Genomic DNA, 18,119 nt, shown 5'->3' on the forward strand with positions numbered 1-18,119 from the left:
GCAGGCAGAGGCAGAGCCCAGGAAACCTGGGAAAGGTTGCTGACCCATCACTGGGCCCTGTGCTGCTAACTGGTCTTAGAGTGCAGCTTGACCCCTCCTGCATGTGGCCAAGTCCTGTGGAGAAAGACAGAAACTGGATTGCTTGAAGCTGAGAGCCAAAAGAGGACAGTTTCTGACAGTGGTTAGCACCTAAGTACCTCCCAGGAAATCCAGAATTGGCAGACAAAACAGACAGCTTCAGTCATCAGAAGAGCAAGATCCAAAGGGAGCTCCAGGAGACACTAAACTCTGCTGAGACAAATGCCACTTTATTTTTTCTCTCCCATATCTTTCTTATTTATTTACTTATTATTTTAGTCTCTCTTTTTTCTTTCATAGACCTAATTTTTCCCTTCCCTTTTCTTACCTTATTGTTTTCTTATTTCTCCTGCTTTCTCTGTTTTTCCTTTTCTTATTTTGTTTTTGTGTGTGTGTGTGTCTATCTCAGTGGTTCTCAACCTTGGCTGCACATTAGCATCACCTGGGAATCTTTTTAAAATCCTCATTTCTGCGCCTCATCCTCCGGAAATTCTGTTTCTTTGTTATGGGGTGGGGCCACAACATTAGTAACAAAGAAACAGAATTTCCGGAGGATGAGGCCCAGAAATCAGGATTTTAAAAAGATTCCCAGGTGATTCTAATGTGCAGCCAAGGTTGAGAACCACTGGTCTATCTGCTTACTTCTCTATTTCCATTTACATAATTATTTTATTTCTCTTTTCTTTTATACCTTTTTCCTTCCCCTATTCTTTTCTTTCTTTCACCTCTGCCTCTTCATCTTCCTTTTTCTTCCCCTTTTTTTCTCCTCATATTTTCTTTTCTTCTCTTATTGTTCTCTTTTCTCCTTTCTAATTCTCTCTTCTTTTGTGGTTGCTTTTGTTGTTGTTGTAGGGATCTTGTGTATGTTTTTGTTTTGTTTCTTGTTTTGTTCTGCCAGAACCTGCACAACAGCTCACACAACATGGTTGGTGATGAGCCTCACAATCAGCCAGCCTGAGAGAAGATTCCTCTTACAAACAAGACAACAGCACTCAAGACCCAATTACAATAGTAGAGCCCACGTAACTCACACAAGGGACATTCCTGGAGCACCCAGCTCAGGGGATCTAAGATACTGTACCACAGGGTCCTACAAAACACTTACTACATAAGGCCACCCCACTGGGAGGCATAGCAATTGCTCTAATTCATAGAAACAAATACAAAAGGACAGAAAAATGGGGAGACAAAGAAACAACCCCCAAATGAAAGAAAAGAAGGAAACTCAGAAAGAGAGCTAAACAAAATGGTGGCAAGCAATTTATCAGATATAGAGTTCAAAGTAATGGTTATAAGGGTGCTCAAGGAACTTTTAGAGTATTTCAAGAAAACTAGTGGGAACCACAACAGCATGAAACAAGAAACAGAAACCCTCAATAAGATATCTGACATCAAGATACATGAGAAGGAATCAAAGATAGATTAAATTAGGCAGAAGATTGAATCAGTGACTTGGAGGACAAGGTAGAAAAAAAAACCCACCCAATTAGAGCAGCAAAAAGAAAAAGAATTAAAAAGCAGGAGGATAGTTGAAAGGAACTTTGGGACAACATGAAATGTAACAACATTCACATCATAGGGGTACAAGAAGGAGAAGAAAGTGAACAAGGAATAGAGAATCTGTTTAAAGAAATAATAACAGAAAACTTCCCTAATCTGGTGAAGGAAAAAGTCACACAACTTCAAAAAGCACAAAGTTCCAATCAAGATAAACCCAAGGAGATCCACTCCAAGACACATCTTAATCAAAATGCCAAACATTAAAGACAAAGGAAGAATCTTAAAAGCAGCAAGAGAGAGACAGAAAGTTACCTACAAGGGTGTGCCCATTAGAATGTCAGGTGATCCCAGAGGAAAGGGGGCAGGGGGTGCAGGGAACCTAATATATGGTGATGGAAGATGATTCAACTTTGGGTAGTGAGCACACAGTGCAATGTACAGATCTTATATCTTAGAAATGTATACTTGAAATCTATGTGATCCTATTAACCAGTTTCACTCCTATAAATTTAACTTAAAAATTAAATAAATAAATAATAAGGAAACTGAGATGAGAATAAGAACCATGTTAAAACTGTAGATATATTTTTATATCCTATTCAATAAATAGAAACATTTAAATAAATAAATAAATAAAATATTCCATAGATATATTATTTTTTAGTCTGACTTCTAACATTTTTACCTAGAATTTGTCCCCTGCCTCATACTTTTATAATCATCAAAGACCTTAGAATAACTAAGTTGGAAAAAAGTTACAAAATACTTCCTAAAATGCATCCCAACTTTGAAATATTAATACTTATAAATTACTCAATGTGCTTTTAAGAGCATGATCTACTAAATATTAAATAGGACAGAATATTCAAAAGAGAAAATAAAAGTTATGTCCATAGAAACTGATTCTAAAAATTAAATTTGGGAAATAGGAAATGTTGATTTTTTTTAAAAAACTTGAGACTATGAGTTTTTATTAGATTTTTCAAAGATAGTAAACACAATCACTTCAAGGGGTGTGGGTATTTGCAAATTAGGTCAATACAGTTAAGTTTTAATGGCAGGAAATATGCAGTGTAGCTTTGAAATGCTTCACAATGATTTATGGTGTATCTAAATCTTTCCTTGGAGCCATGGGAAGCTGAATTTCACTTTCAGCTCTCACCCTCACTTTTTTTTGTTCTTCTGTTTTTCTTTTCCTTTTTTATGTATTCATTTATTTTAACTAAGATTAAGAGCATTCTGCCAGAAGTAAAAATATGTGTGTGTGGTCAATTCAAGAGCTTGGTTACCCCAGTATCTCCATCTAGTGGGCATTGAGATTATAAAGCTTATTTTATACAATAAATTCCTGACTTCCAAGTTTATTAAGCAAAATAATTGTAAGAAGGAAGAAAAGAGAAAGGCAGCAGGTATTTTCCTGTAACTGTCAATCAGCAATACCAGGAGAGTCATGTTACATCTTATAACAAGTACCTAAACCCCCAGTGTTCCAATATTGCTAAAGTTTGGATATAGCTCTCCAGTGTGGTGTTTTTTTTAATCCATTAATGATTTTGTTGTCACTAAGATCTAGAATCTTGAAAAACCCATTAGAAAATTTAGATATCATTTAAGTGTGAGTTTAATTATTATTAGACAATGCTTCATAAAATAATAGTCATAAAAATTGCTTCATCTCTTGTATCATAAAATGTTAGTGTGAGAAGGGGCCTCAAAGATTTAATAGTCTAAATTCACTTATTTTACTAGTGAGTAAACAGACTTAGAGACAGAGCCTTCCCCTCAGTCATAAACTAGAAACTGGCAGCACCAGAATTCAGACCCAGGTCTATTTTTCAGTCCCATACTTCTCAGAGTTAAAAATAAAAAAGCAATCTCCCAGGAGAAAATACTGTTTTCTTTGAAACAAAGTATTAATTTTATGTTTCTCTTTACCTCATCCAAATATAATATTAATAATAGACAAAAATGACTGTTTTGCAGATAATGATGATGGTGATGACAATTTACTAATTTAATCCAAACTAATTAATTACCTCCTTTATGCTAGCCATTGTAAAGGTGTTCACAAGAAAGTGATACATACCAAAAAAACTACTAGATTTAATAAATGAATTAGGCAATGTAGCAGAATACAAAATTAATACCCAGATATCAATGGCATTTTTATACACTAATAATGAATATTCAGAAAAGAAACTTAAAAATTCCCATTTACCATTGCAATAAAATATATTAAGATACTTAGGAATGAACTTAACCAAGGAAGTGAAAGGCCTGTACTCAGAAAACTACAGGATGTTGAAAATAGAGACAGAAGATATAAATAAGTGGAAGAATATACCATGTTCATGGATTGGTAGAATCAACATCATTAAAATGTCCATACTACCGAAAGCAATCTATAGATTCAATGCAACCCTTACTAAAATGACAGTGGCATCTTTCAAATATAGAAAGATCTATCTGATCACAGATCTAGAAAAACACTCCAAAAATTTACATGGAAACAAGAAAGACCCCGAATAGCCACAGCAATCTTGAGAAAGAAGAAAAAAATGGGAGGGAATCACAAAGCCGGATATCAAGCTATACTACAAAGCTACTGTAATCAAAACAGCCTGGTACTGGCACAAGAACAGGCATATAGATCAATGAAACAGAACAGAAAACCCAGAAATTGAACCAAGCCATTATGCTCAATTAATATTTGACAAATGGAGTTAAGACAGTCTCTTCAATATATGGTGTTGGGAAAATTGGACAGGTATATGCAAAAATGAAACTAGACCACCAACTTACACCATACTCAAGAATAAACTCAAAGACTTAAATGTAAGTCATGAAACCATGAAAATCCTAGAAAAAAACATAGGCAGCAAAATATCAGACATCTCACAGTGCAGAATTTTCACAGATACCTGACCTAGGGCAAGAGAAACCAAGAAAAAAATAAACAAATAGGACTACATCAAACTAAAAAGCTTCTGCACAGCAAAAAGAACCAACATCAAAATGAAAAGGGAACCCACAATATGGGAGAATATATTTGCCAATGATACATCTGATAAGGGGTTAATTTCCAAAATATATAAAGTACTTATACAACTCAACAAGAGGAAGACAAACAATCCAATTAAAAAAATGAGCAGAGGACCTGAATAGACACTTCTCCAAAGAGGTCATACAAATGTCCAATAGACATATGAAAAAATGTTCATCACTAATAATTAGAGAGATGCATATTAAAATAACAATGAGGAACAACCTCACACTTGTCAGATTGGCTATCATCAATAAATCAACAAACAAGTGCCAGTGAGGATGTGGGGAAAAAGGAACTCTCATACACTGCTGGTGAGAGTGAAGACTGGTGCAGCCACTATGGAAAACAGCATGGAGTCATCTCAAAAAATTAAAAATGGAACTGTCATTTGACCCAGTGATTCTACATCTAGGACTCTATACTAATAAAAGCCTAGGTGGCCCTCACACCCTCACATCATCACAAGATGGTCCCCCATGTTGTCACAAGATGGCCACCCCCACATCATCACAAGATGGCCGGCAGGGGAGGGCAGTTGTGGGTGATCAGGCTGGCAGGGGAGGGCAGTTGGGGGTGATCGGGCCAGCAGGGGAGCAGTTAGGCATCAATTAGGGGGTGATCGGCTGGCAGGCAGAAGTGGTTAGAGGTAATCAGGCAGGCAGGCGAGTGGTTAGTAGCCAGCAGTCCCGGATTGTGAGAGGGATGTCCAACTGTCCGAGGGGTCCCAGATTGGAGAAGGTGCAGGCTGGGCTGAGGGACACCACCCCCTCCCCTCAAAGTGCACGAATTTCATGCACCAGGCCTCTAGTATATCCTAAGAATCTCAAAACTCCAATCAGAAAGAATATATGCACCTCTATGTTCATAGCAGCACAATTTACAATAGCTAAGATCTGGAAATATCCCAAGTACTCATCAGTAGATGAGTGGACACAAAAGCTGTGATACATTTACACCATGGAATACTATGCAGCTGTAAAAAAAAAAAAAAAGGCCTGGAGATGATTATGCTAAGTGAAATAAGCCAGTCAGAAAAAGACAAATATTACATGATCTCACTTATATGTGGAATCTGATGAATACATTAACTGATGAATTAAAAAGAACCAGAGGCATGGAAACATGGAACAGACTGACAAATCTCAGAGTGCGCAGAATTTTCATATATATCGCCTGAGGCAGGAGAAACAAAGGAAAAAATAAACAAATGGGGGGAGGGGCAGGAAGAGTGGAACAAAATAACTTATATGTATATATGCATTGCCCGTAAACACAAACAATAGGGTGTTGAAGGCCTGGGGCAGGGTGGGAACCCAGTGGTGAGAGGCAGAAAGAAGAAAAAATAGGGAGACATCTGTAATACTCTCAACAATAAAAAATAATTTTAAAAAAATAAAGAAAATGATACAATCATCTTTCTTCAGGAAGAAAAGTTTTTAAGGTTATTGACTATTAGTCACACTGGCTGAATTTCTTTTACTCTTAACAGATTTATATGTCCTTCAAGATTAAAAAGACATCTCCATTGTCAATTACCACTGCCTCCCGCAAGCCCTTGAAGGGCTGAATGTACTTGAGCCCATCCATCCAATAACTGTGCCCTCCAGTTTTTCTGTGTTGTTGCTGCTATTGTTTGGTCTAGACCTTAAAGGGAAGTAGAAACAACATTAACATGTTATAAAAGTGAAATCTGCCATATCTCTTTGATATAACATAAGAGCCAAGTAAGTATTCCTATAGCTAGGCTCCAGGAAGTCTCTGAGAGGCAAGACTCTGGTCTAAGAAACTGGCAGTCACACCTTACTTGACAGAGTTAAGTGGCCTGGTAGATGGATCATTGCAAAAAAATTTTTATTTTTCCTAGTGCTAAACAGATGCTAAATTATATTATTATTTAAAAGTATATATCTTGCTCCACAAATACTATTATTAAAATGTTCCTGCTTATAATACAAATCAGTCACAATTTTAGTTCTTCTGAGTGTCTAAAGATACAAGGTCAAACATGTGGCAGACCAGAGCCATGGTGTCTATTTAATGAAGCAGGTGGCTTATTCCTGAGAAATCCTTTCAAAAAAATCCCTGCACCTGTCAGAGGCTATTTTGTGTCCAAGTATTTTACTTAAAAATGAAATGAAAGGGTGTAGAATATTTTCAACTCAAGGAAGATAAAATTCAAAGCATATACAATTATACCATCCTATGTGTTTGCTTAAATATGACTAAAGTGGCTTTTGCTTCAGAAATATTAGCTTAAAAGAAGTCAAGTTTAAAAAGGGAGATATTTGCAAGATATGATATTAATGCTTAATATCTAGAGTTCTAATGGACTAATAAAATGATGATTAATGAACAATTCAGGAGAAAATGAGCTGATTAGATATACAATGAAGTCCAAAATATGCAAGTGACTGATTAAAAATATGGAAAAAATGTTTAAACTATCTAATAATCAAAGCTATGCCCTTGACAGCATCTATCAGGCTGGAAAATATTTTTAATATATATTTTTATTGTTGACAATATTACAGATGTACCCTATTCTCCCCCAACTCCCTCTGCCTCAAGACTGGAGAAGATTTTTAAAAACTGATAGAGTCAGTATGGCTGTGGGAAACAGACTTTCATACAATATTGTTCCATATTTGTTGGTTTCTAGATGACAATTTGCAATGAATTTCAAAAGTTAAAACGATCGGAACAAGGCAAAAGCACTACTGTTTTTCAACACCATACTGGAAGTCCTAGTTAGTACAATAAGACAAGAAAAAGAAACAAAAGATAAACAGATTGGGAAGGAAGAAATAAAACTGTCTTTGTTTGCACACGACATGATCATCTATATAGAAAATTCAAGAGAATCAACAACAACAAAATTCTTGGAACTAACAAGCAATTATAACAAGGTTATAGGATAAAAGATTAATATCCAAAAGTAAATCACAATCACTTTTCTATAGTCAGCAATGAAGTAGAATTTGAAATTCAAAATACAGTATCATTTATAATTAGCACCCCCCAAAATGAAATACTTAAGTATAAATCTATTATGTAGAAGATCTATGCAAGGAAAACTACAAAAACTCTGATGAAGAAAATCAAAGAACTAAATAAATGGGGAGGTGTTCCATGTTCATCAATAGGAAAACTTAATAGTGTCTAATGTTATATGGAGAGACTAAAGACCTAGAAGAGCCAACACAATATTGAAAAAGAATAAGTTGGAGGACTGATACTACCCAACTTTAAGACTTACTATAAAGCGACATTAATCAAAGACAGACCCACATAAATATAGTCAACTGATCTTTGACAAAGGAGCAAAAGTAATACAATGGAGCAAAGATAGTTTTTTCAACAAGTGGTGATGGAACAACTGGACATCCATGTACAAAAGAAAATGGATCTAAACACAGACCTTACACCTTTATAAAAATTAACAAAAATAGAAAAATTTATCACAGACCTAAATGTAAAACATTACACTATAAAACTTCTAGAAAATGACACAAGAAAAAACCTAGATGCCAGAGGATCTGGTGATGATGACTTTGTTGTTGTTAGTTCTCACCTGAGGATACTTTTTCTATTGATTTTAGAGAGAGTGGAAGGGAAGGGGGAAGAAGGAAAGAGAGAAACATTGATGTAATAGATACACATAGATTAGTTGCCTCCCACATGTGCCCCACGTGGGGCCAGAGATTGAACCTGCAATCCAGGTATGTGCCCTTGACCAGGAATTGAACCTGTCACCCTCCAGTGCACAAGCTGACACTCTAACCACTGAGCACACCGGCCAGGGTGACGATGACTTTTTAGATACAATACCAAAACTTGACTTCATTAAAATTAAACATTTCTGCTCAGCAAAAGACAATGTCAAGAGAATAAAATGAGAAACCACAGGCTGGAAGAAATATTTGCAAAAGACACATCTGATAAAAGACAGTTAACCAAAATATACAATGAACTCTTAAAACTCAGCAATATGAAACAAAGAACCTGATTAAAAAATGGGCCAGAGACTTTGACAAACACCTCACCAAAGAAGATATACAGATGATAAATAAGCATATGAAAAGATGCACCACATCATGTCATTAGGGAAATGCAAATTAAAACAACAATGAGATGCCAGTACACACCTATTAAAAAGGCCTACATCCAGAACTCCAAATGCTGGTGAGGATCAGAGAACAGGAATTCTCATTCATCACAGGTGGGAATGCAAAACGGTACAGCTGCTTTGGAAGACAGTTTGGCAGTTTCACAGGTTCCAGTCATCACTTCTGTACTTTTCACCTGAGCCGTGCTTCCTAGAGCACATAGGCTCTTAGCAGCAGAGACTCCTTCAGTTTGGGTCTCTGTCAGATGAATCAGTAATGGAAAAGCTGGAGTGTTTCAGAATACTCCCCAGGGGCAGATGAGGGCTACTGTCTAAAAAGAAGCTTACATCTGTCCATCTGCATATCAAACATTCCAGGCCTAAGAAATTAGAATTTCCCCCAAAACTGGAGAGCGTCTGCAAGTTACAAGTCATGTTGGGCCTCTGTGTCCAGTGTTTCAGTTTGGATCTCTTTGTCCAGTGATTCTAAGACTGGCTTGGTGGTCACAGTGCTACACTCACTCTCTTCAGTTTGAGTCTGGATATTTGAGGCCGAAAATAACTCTTCGATATCACAATCAGTTGTGGGATTCTGAGTTGGGTCAGATGGGAGCTGGGTGTCAGGTCCAATATGCATATCAGACAGAAGACTACAATTTTCCAGTGTCTGACCAGGCAGACTACTTGACAATGTTTTTTAAATCACTTAATAAATCAAGAGTTTGGGTCTGATTATCTGTCATGTTCTTTGAAGGAAGCACACTGTTCTGTGCACTGAGGTTTATAACTGGTGCAGATTTCTCAATATCTTTATTTAAAGCCTTAGGCTGGTTCTGGGGTAACAAACCATGAGTTACAGTCTCTCCTCCAAGCTGCTGCTTATAATACTGTCTGTGGAAGCACTGTATGACGAACGGACACTCTCAAAAATGTCCCCGCACATCACAGCTTGGTCCATCTGTACTCGGTTTTCTGTTGGACTTCGCATTCCACTGGTTAAAGATTCTCTGGAGGTCCCACCTGACTGGAACCAGGCATCTAAAAACACAGCATTCTGAGCGGCTACAGATGAAGTTACCTTAGAACTGGGCAAAAACGTTTGAGTATGAACACTAATGGGAAGGGAAACTTGAGAACCAAATGTCAAATCAGTTTGAGAACAAGAAGATATAGAGGAATCGGGGCTCACCCACGGTGCAGAAGGTATAAAGTGTTGCATGGCAGAAGACAGATCTGTCTGTACGTTGCGTGAAAAAATGCTATGCTTTTGACATGTGCTCCCTAGTTCTTGTAAAGGATCCGACGGACTTTTATCCAAGTTCACTTGAACACCCGTACTTATTGGCTCACCAGCAACAGAATTCACCAGTTTTGAAAGAATTCACCAGTTCTCCTTAAGAGAGAGGGCCTCTGTATTAAGGCCGAGGATCAGGGTTCCTATTGACAAGAGCAGTAAGTGCACAGCACCAGGGGCAGAGCCCTGATGATGGACACCTAACACCACAGGCTGGGCCAAAGAGTCAGCTATCGGCACAAAGACAGGCATAGGAGAAAACTGCACAACAGGTAGTTCAAAGCCACTCTGGGCTTTGGTAAAAGCCACTTCTGACGCCGAAACCGGCTTGGCTCAGTGGATAGAGCGTCGGCCTGCGGACTGAAGGGTCCCAGGTTTGATTCCGGTCAAGGGCATGTACCTGGGTTGCGGGCACATCCCCAGTGGGAGGTGTGCAGGAGGCGGCTGATCGATGTTTCTCTCTCTCATCGATGTTTCTAACTCTCTATCTCTCTCCCTTCCTCTCTGTAAAAAATCAGTAAAATATATTTTTTAAAAAAAAAGCCACTTCTGAGAATATCTTGGCACTGTGGTAAGAGTCTGCTTTCTGGAATTAGGGCCACAAGAGTCTTCAAAGGAAGTGACTATCTTTATTTCTGAAGTTTCTAATTCTTGAGTGTCTAATCTCAGGGTTGGTTGGTTGCTCAATGAGTCAATGGTCTTACTGGACAACTTCTGGTTGTGCAGGCAGTTTTCCATTTTCCTCTTCTTTCCAGGTGGATCCTCTGTTCTGCAGGGATCTACGGCCAGTTCGGTAGATGTGGGACTGTAACGCAGTTCTACTGGCAAAGGAACTGCCACACAGGCACTGAAGGTCTTCCCCCATCCTCTGCATGGTTCCAAGTCCCATTCATTCAGTGCCATATGAATTGCTGCACTTACTACATTTCTGCTTCTTTTCGGCGTGCATTTTCATAAAGTGCCATTTTACAAGAGAAATTTGAGGAAATGGTCTGTCAGGGCCCCTAGGGCATCCTTCAATTGGACAACATTAGAATTCCAGCACGGTTTTCAAACTCTTTCTTCATGTTGGATTTACTACACCATCCTGCAGTGGGTGGCTCTTGACCAGGTGCATGTTGAGTGTGGGGTTGCTGGGCAGGATCGTGCTGCAGCTACGCATCGTGCACAAGGAATCAGTCTGCAGGGCCCAGACAGCTTGCTTACCTCTCACTGGATCAACACTCCTGCTGGCGGCTGGCGGCAGGACCTACAGGCTGCTGCTTTGCTGGGCTGGCGGAGGTCTCAGGGCCGCTGCCTCTTAGTGATCGGGTGGCACACAGGCCTGAGGCAATAGCAGCTCCCCTCAGCTGTAGGGACAGGTGAGGTCGCCCAAGGTCAAAGCCTGGGGTCCCCCAGCAGTCGCTGCCTCAGAGGCCACCATGGTTCCGCACAGCCTGTAGCAGCTTTATTCATAATTGACAAAACTTGGAAGCAACAGAGATGTCCTTCAGTAGGAGGGATAAATAAACTGTTTTACATCCACACAATTAAATACTATTCGGCACTAAAAAAGAACTGGCTATCAAACCATAACAAGACATAGAGGAAACTCAAATGCATATTACTAAGTGAAATACGTCAATCTGAAAAGGTTACGCACTGTATGGTTCCAATTATATGGCATTCTGAAAAAGACAAAACTATGAGACAATATAAAGATCAGTATTTGCCAGGCATTATGGAGGAGAAAGGGAGGAATAGATACAGAGGGTTTTAGGGCAGTGACACTACTCCGTATGACACTATAATGGATAATACATGTCATTGTCAATTTGTCCAAATCCATAGAGTACAACACCAGTGTGAGTCCTAATGCAAAGGAGATAATGATGTGTCATTGTAAGTTCATCAAGTGTAACGAATGTACCCTCTGGTGCAGAATGTTGATTGGGGGCGGGGGGGGGGGGTGTAGGGTGGTAAGGGATAGCTATATGTGTGTGTGGAAGCAGGGGTATATGGGAAATCTTTGTACCTTCTGCTCAATTTTACTATGAACCTAAAACTACTCTAAAATATAAAGTTATTTTAAAATTATTAATTTTTTAAATTCTAGGTTAAAAATGAGAATATCTTTAACCCAATATTTCTATGTCCTTGGATTTATGCTAAGGAAATAACTGATAAAGTGGGGGCGGGGGGGCAGAATGTGTGCACGAATATTCTTCAGAGCCTTTTTTATAATTGTGGTAAATTGGAAACAACCTAAACTTCCACCATAAAAGTCTAGTATATCCTTGTATAGAAATATAATTAAGTATTAAAATTGATGTTATATATAAGCTTGGAAAAAACTGAAATGTCTAACTATAGGGCCAAATGAATTATAGTATGACCATATAATATTAAACAAGGAAACCATTAACTGTATATGGGCTAATATGGAATGATTCTTTATACTATTAAGTGAAAAAGCAAATCATGGGGGGGAAATAAATGTGTGTGTGTGTGTGTGTGTGTGTGTGTTTGTTTATCACAAAAAAGAGAAATGTATGTATTACAGTGGATAATGTATCCCTTGGAGGATTCATAAAAATTCTTTAACAATGGTTGGTCCTGGGATTGAAGAAAATCTTTCTTTTCTTTTTTTTATTATCCTAATATATAAAAACCCTGGGTCCATCACGACCAGAGGCTCGACCAACCAGAAGTCAGTCCTGCAGTCAGTGCTGGGTTGCCGTGGCGACCCAGCACTGACTGCTGCAGCTGCAGGCACCATGACCCAGCACTGACTGCTGAGGGTACTGCGAATCAGGCCTGGAGAGAGGCCTGAAGAGAGAAGCAGGGTCTGATCTGTAGCCTCTATGGCAGCTGTTGATCAGCACTTGCCTCTCTCTTTCTCTCCAGCAGCTGCGTCTCCATTTCTCTCCAGGCCTCCATGGGGGCTGCTGATCAACCCCGCCTTTCTGATCAGGCCCCGTTGATAGGCCCAGAAATGCTGACTGGCATAGAAACCAACCAATCAGAACCAAACCTGGGTGAAGTGTGAGGAGCCAATGGCTGCCTAGGAGGCAGAGCTTTTAACGCTGACTGGCATAGAAACCGACCAATCAGAACCAAATCTGGGTGAACTGTGAGGAGCCAATGGCTGCCTAGGAGGTGGAGCTTTTGACGCTGACTGGCATAGAAACCGACCAATCAGAACCAAATTGGCCAGCAGAAGAGGGCAGTTGGAGGCAAGATCAGGCCTACAGGGGAGGGCAGTTGGGGGTGAGATCAGGCTGGCAGGGGAGGGCAGTTGGGGCGATCAGGCCAGAAGGGGAGGGCAGCTGGGGGTGAGAACAGGCCATCAGGGGAGGGCAGTTGGGGGCGAGATCAGGCCATAAGGGGAGGGCAGTTGGGGGCAATCAGGCTGGCAGGGGAGCAGTTAGGTGTTAATCAGGCCAGCAGGAGAGTGGTTAGGGGGTGATCAGGCGGGTAGGTAGAAGCAGTTAGGGGCAATCAGGCAGGCAGGCAGGTGAGCAGTTAGAAGCCAGCAGTCCCGGATTGTGAGAGGGATGTCCTGTGGGATCGGGCCTAAACCAGCAGTCAGACATCCCCCAAGGGGTCCCAGATTGGAGATGGTGCAGGCTGGGCGAGGGACACCCCACTCGCAGTGTACGAATTTCATTAAAATATAACGCAAAGTTAAAATATAAGACACATAGTAAAAGTGCATTAAGCACAAAATAAAGCTCAATAATTTGTCACAAAAGAGGACACCCAGCCCTGACCGGTTTGGCTCAGTGGATAGAGCGTCGGCCTGCGGACTCAAGGGTCCCAGGTTCGATTCCGGTCAAGGGCATGTACCTTGGTTGCAGGCACATCCCCAGTGGGGAGTGTGCAGGGGGCAGCTGATCGATGTTTCTCTCTCATTGATGTTTCTAACTCTCTATCCCTCTCCCTTCCTCTCTGTAAAAAATCAGTAAAATACATTTTTTTTAAAAAAGAGGACACCCATGTAACCCACCATCTAGGTCAAGAAATAAGTACTGCCAGACCCCTAGAAAGTCCCTTTCATGTCCCCTCCTAATCATTCCCCTTCCCTAATCCCAAAGGTAACAATTATACTGAATTCTACTTCTAATTTGCTAGTTTTTGTTTGCTTGTTTTTTGTCATGAAGAAATGTTAAATTTTGTAAAATGCTTTTATCTACCAAGATACCATATGCTTTATTCTATTAATATGGTAAATTTCATTGATTTCAATTGATAAACCAACCTTTAATTCTTGAAATAAACTCAATTTGGCTATGATGTATCATTCTATTATATTATTAGATTAAATTTGCTAATAATGTTGTTTAGAAAATTTTTGCATCTAGGTTCATGAAAAAGTTTGACAGTAATCCTCTTTTCTTATAATGTCCTTGGGTCAGATTTGGTATCAAGGTTTGATATCAACATTTGGTTTGGAAGTAAGGTTATACTGGCCTCATAAAAGGAGGTGGGAACTGTTCTCTCTGTTCATATTCTTTGGAAGAATTTATATATGCTATGTTTGTGTGACATTTCTATTTTTGTTATAATTCATTCTCCCTGACTAAATTGTAAGTTCATTAAACCAAAGACTATCCACAGGGTTTTCTGTCCCCTAAACATCCAACCCTTTGCTTTGGATGTGGTAGGATTTGAAAAAAATAATCATTATATTAACAATTATTTTTTGAGAATAAAATTGGTCAACCCATAAAAAAACATTCAATTCATATGAGTAAGCATATACATGAAATTCACTTCCACCTATTTTGGACATCAGAAAGATCACAGAATGTTAGGGCTGGACTCATCTGCAGTGTGCTCCCTACGCCGACAATACTGACCACATTACACCACAGGTAACAGCATCACTGAGTGGGAAAAGCACCTATTTTGAATCAAATCTCTGAGCTGGAATCCAGATAGCTCCATTCACAAGTGGTTTGTCTTTGGTCATATTATATAAATTCTCTCAACCTCACTATTTCCCTCTGCAAAACTGAAATAATAAAGCTTGCCTTATAAAGCTACCATGAGGTTCAAGATGATGTGTATATAACATCTAAGCACTATAGTAATGGGGGGGGCAGGGAGGTGGAAGGCATCTTTTGCTCTGACATAAACTCTAACACATCTTTAAAGTCATATTTTTCAGTAGTAAGCTCCAAATCTTCGTCTCCAGAACTTCAATGCCTTAAACAGTTTCCATTAGTTAACCTTTTCCTTCTGAGTCACTTCTTCTCTATACAATGCAGTTTGTTTCCTTACTTTAAAAACTTCGTACCATTACAAAAACTTTCCTGACTACTAACCTATTTTCCCATCTTACTTATTTTTCTTGCTAAATTCTTCCCATAAACATTTCCAAAATCTCCCATCATGAAGGTCAGGGAACTGTAAATATTCAGCAAATGTAACTGTTTTGCCCTGTGAATTTCAAGAAACAGCTAGCTTCTCTTACACTTAGTTTAAAAAGAGAAATTGAGACACAGGGAGTTTTATACAAGTTACAGAGTAAATTGTCACAAATGGGGGCAAGGTTTAGAGCCTTTCATTGTCCTGATTACTCTATCAAATATTAGTCTGGGTACCTCTTCCTCAAGATGGTTGCCATCACCTCTATGAAACATAAATGCATGAAAATAAATGACAAATCCCTCTGAATTTAGTAAGGAGGTTATTTGTCCTTCTATTTTCATCTTTTCATTATTTTCACTGCATACAATGAATGTAGTAGTAAGGGCAATGCAGATATGTAGTATGCTTGATATCACCTACAGTGTTCCATTATATTGGATAATGTTTAACTTATTGCTGGGTGCCAATAAAAGTTTGGAGGCCTGGAAACACAGTGACGTAATAATGATAAGGATCTAAGGATCACAAGGAAAGTTCAGAACACAATCAGGCATGAATTTGCAGCAATAGTGGTTTCATTTGAAACCATTTGGAAACAGTGACCCATATTCCTCCAATCTGCTGCTCCTTAATTAGTCTTTTTGCCTTAGTTTATGCTAAAGGCAAACATGTATTTAGCCTAGGAAAGGAAATGGAAAAAAAAAAACAGAGGTGACCCAAACAATCTCTGCAAAGTAAAGCTTCTAACCTGCAATCAAATAGCTTAGTCACATCATCCAAGTGAACCCAAATTACTCAAAATCATTAAATGAATGATTCAGTCTCTAATCTTACTCCCAGAAAAAAAATGTAACCAGAGATACAAACACCATCCCATAGAACTGAAAGAAACTTCGTTCTTTTTTTTACAGATAAAACTACTATATGTGAATGATTTTATATTGAGATATTAACAATATCATCTTAAATTTTCAAGCATTTTAAATACAGGCCACCCAGTGCTAACCCTAAGCACTCCTGGTTTTTGTACCAGTGAGCACATGGCTTCAGTCCATGTTCGACACTTAATTAAGAGATTCTTTTCAAAGATTGTAGTCTGGATTTACCATCTTCTTAGAGGCCATGCTGCAGTTCATTAGCAGCCAACATCTGGCTGGAATGCTTTAAACTACCATTTTCCTTAATCATTATATAGATGAGGTTTTTGTTATTCTAAGCAAACTCAAACAATGTCCTTGCATAGACTTCCAACATAGTAATTAGTGACAGTGCAAATTGTTTTCTGATTTTCCTTATCCCATGTAGCAAACTGCTATTAAAAGATTCAAATCATAGTTTAAACTTTGTATAATTGTGAGATTCTTTTCATTTTATAATGTTGATCATGCCTTTACTTTTTTAAGCGCAAGGTCTCATTCTGAAGGCCAAGAAATATTTAACTTAAAGGTAGCTATATGCAAAGAAAAAAATGTAGCCTTAAACTTTCTCAAGGAAACAGCCCTTATAAACTCGGGAAAATGAAAACTTGAACACATTTGGCACAAAACTTTGAACATTCCACTTACTCTGCTTCTGAACCTCAAAGGTCACTTGCACAGTATGGATTTCAAACTTCAAAAACACTTCTCTGAAAAGAGTATCAACCCATGTCTATACAACTAATTTGCCCCTGAAATTTAGTTAACTAAATCTGTTCAGGGACTTAAGCAAGTAGAAAACATCCCTGTAGTCAAATAAGGTTTTAAAAGGAATTTCATGAGGCTGCATAAGAATTTTTAGGCCTCGGCTGACACATATTTATAAGTCTGGCTCAGAGAACTGTTATAAGACACTTATGGGCTCGCTCTGCCTGAAATGCCCTTGGGCCTCTCCCAGGACTTTGTTTCGAGACACAGCCTTCACTTCCTTCAAATATTTTTTAGGACTCACTACTTACTTAAAATATTCTCTGTTTAACTTCACCACAAAGCCATTCTTAAAACACTGTTCCCCTTTTACATATAAAATATTTCATACCTTGGATGAGATAGATGCCCAACAAATAGGTCTTCTGTTACTATTACACTATGTGTGTTAAGTTTCATAATGGCATTAACCATTCCTTTTATTTTCTTCTCTCTCTCTCTTTTTCTCTCTTTCTCTCTCTCCCTTTCTTTCTTTCCTTCCTTCCCTTCCTCCCTCCCTCCCTCCCTCTGTTCTCCTTCCTTCCTTCCTTCCTTCCTTCCTCTCTCTCTCTCCCCTTCCTTCTCTTCCTCCCTCCCTCCCTCCCTCTGTCCTTCCTTCCTTCCTTCCTTCCTTCCTTCCTTCCTTCCTTCCTTCCTCCCTCCCTCCCTCCCTTTCTCTCTCTCTCTTTCTTTCTTCTATTCCCTCCCATTCCAGGATTGGGTACAATGTGGTACTCCCAGCTGAAAGAACTCAAATCAGTATAAATCACATCTTGCTGTCCTCAGCTCACAGCCCTCCAAAGGCCTGTTACAGTTGGAATGAAATGCAAGTAAGACCCTCCACAAGGTGGCCTCTGACCACCACTCTCAGCTCACCTCCCACCAGTCTGCCCTCTCCCCCACTCACCAGCCCCAGGACCTACACAGGCATCTGCTATTTTCCCTTAGGGCAGTGGTTCTCAACCTTCTGGCCCTTTAAATACAGTTCCTCATGTTGTGACCCAGCCATAAAATTATTTTCGTTGCTACTTCATAACTGTAATGTTGCTACTGTTCTGAACCGTAATGTAAATATCT

General features: G+C 39.1%; 1 protein-coding gene and 1 pseudogene across 2 annotated transcripts in view; both read right to left on the reverse strand.

Moving 5' to 3' along the window:
- GALK2 (galactokinase 2) overlaps positions 1-18,119 on the reverse strand; it is a 135,807-nt gene that overhangs the window by 70,876 nt on the left and 46,812 nt on the right. The window lies entirely within an intron of this gene.
- LOC139017626 (ATM interactor pseudogene) lies at positions 8,831-11,446 on the reverse strand (annotated as a pseudogene).

Source organism: Myotis yumanensis, unplaced genomic scaffold, assembly GCF_028538775.1.
Source record: "Myotis yumanensis isolate MYYU_CA2020_CCGP unplaced genomic scaffold, mMyoYum1.0.hap1 SCAF_1, whole genome shotgun sequence".
Classification (NCBI taxonomy): domain Eukaryota; kingdom Metazoa; phylum Chordata; class Mammalia; order Chiroptera; family Vespertilionidae; genus Myotis; species Myotis yumanensis.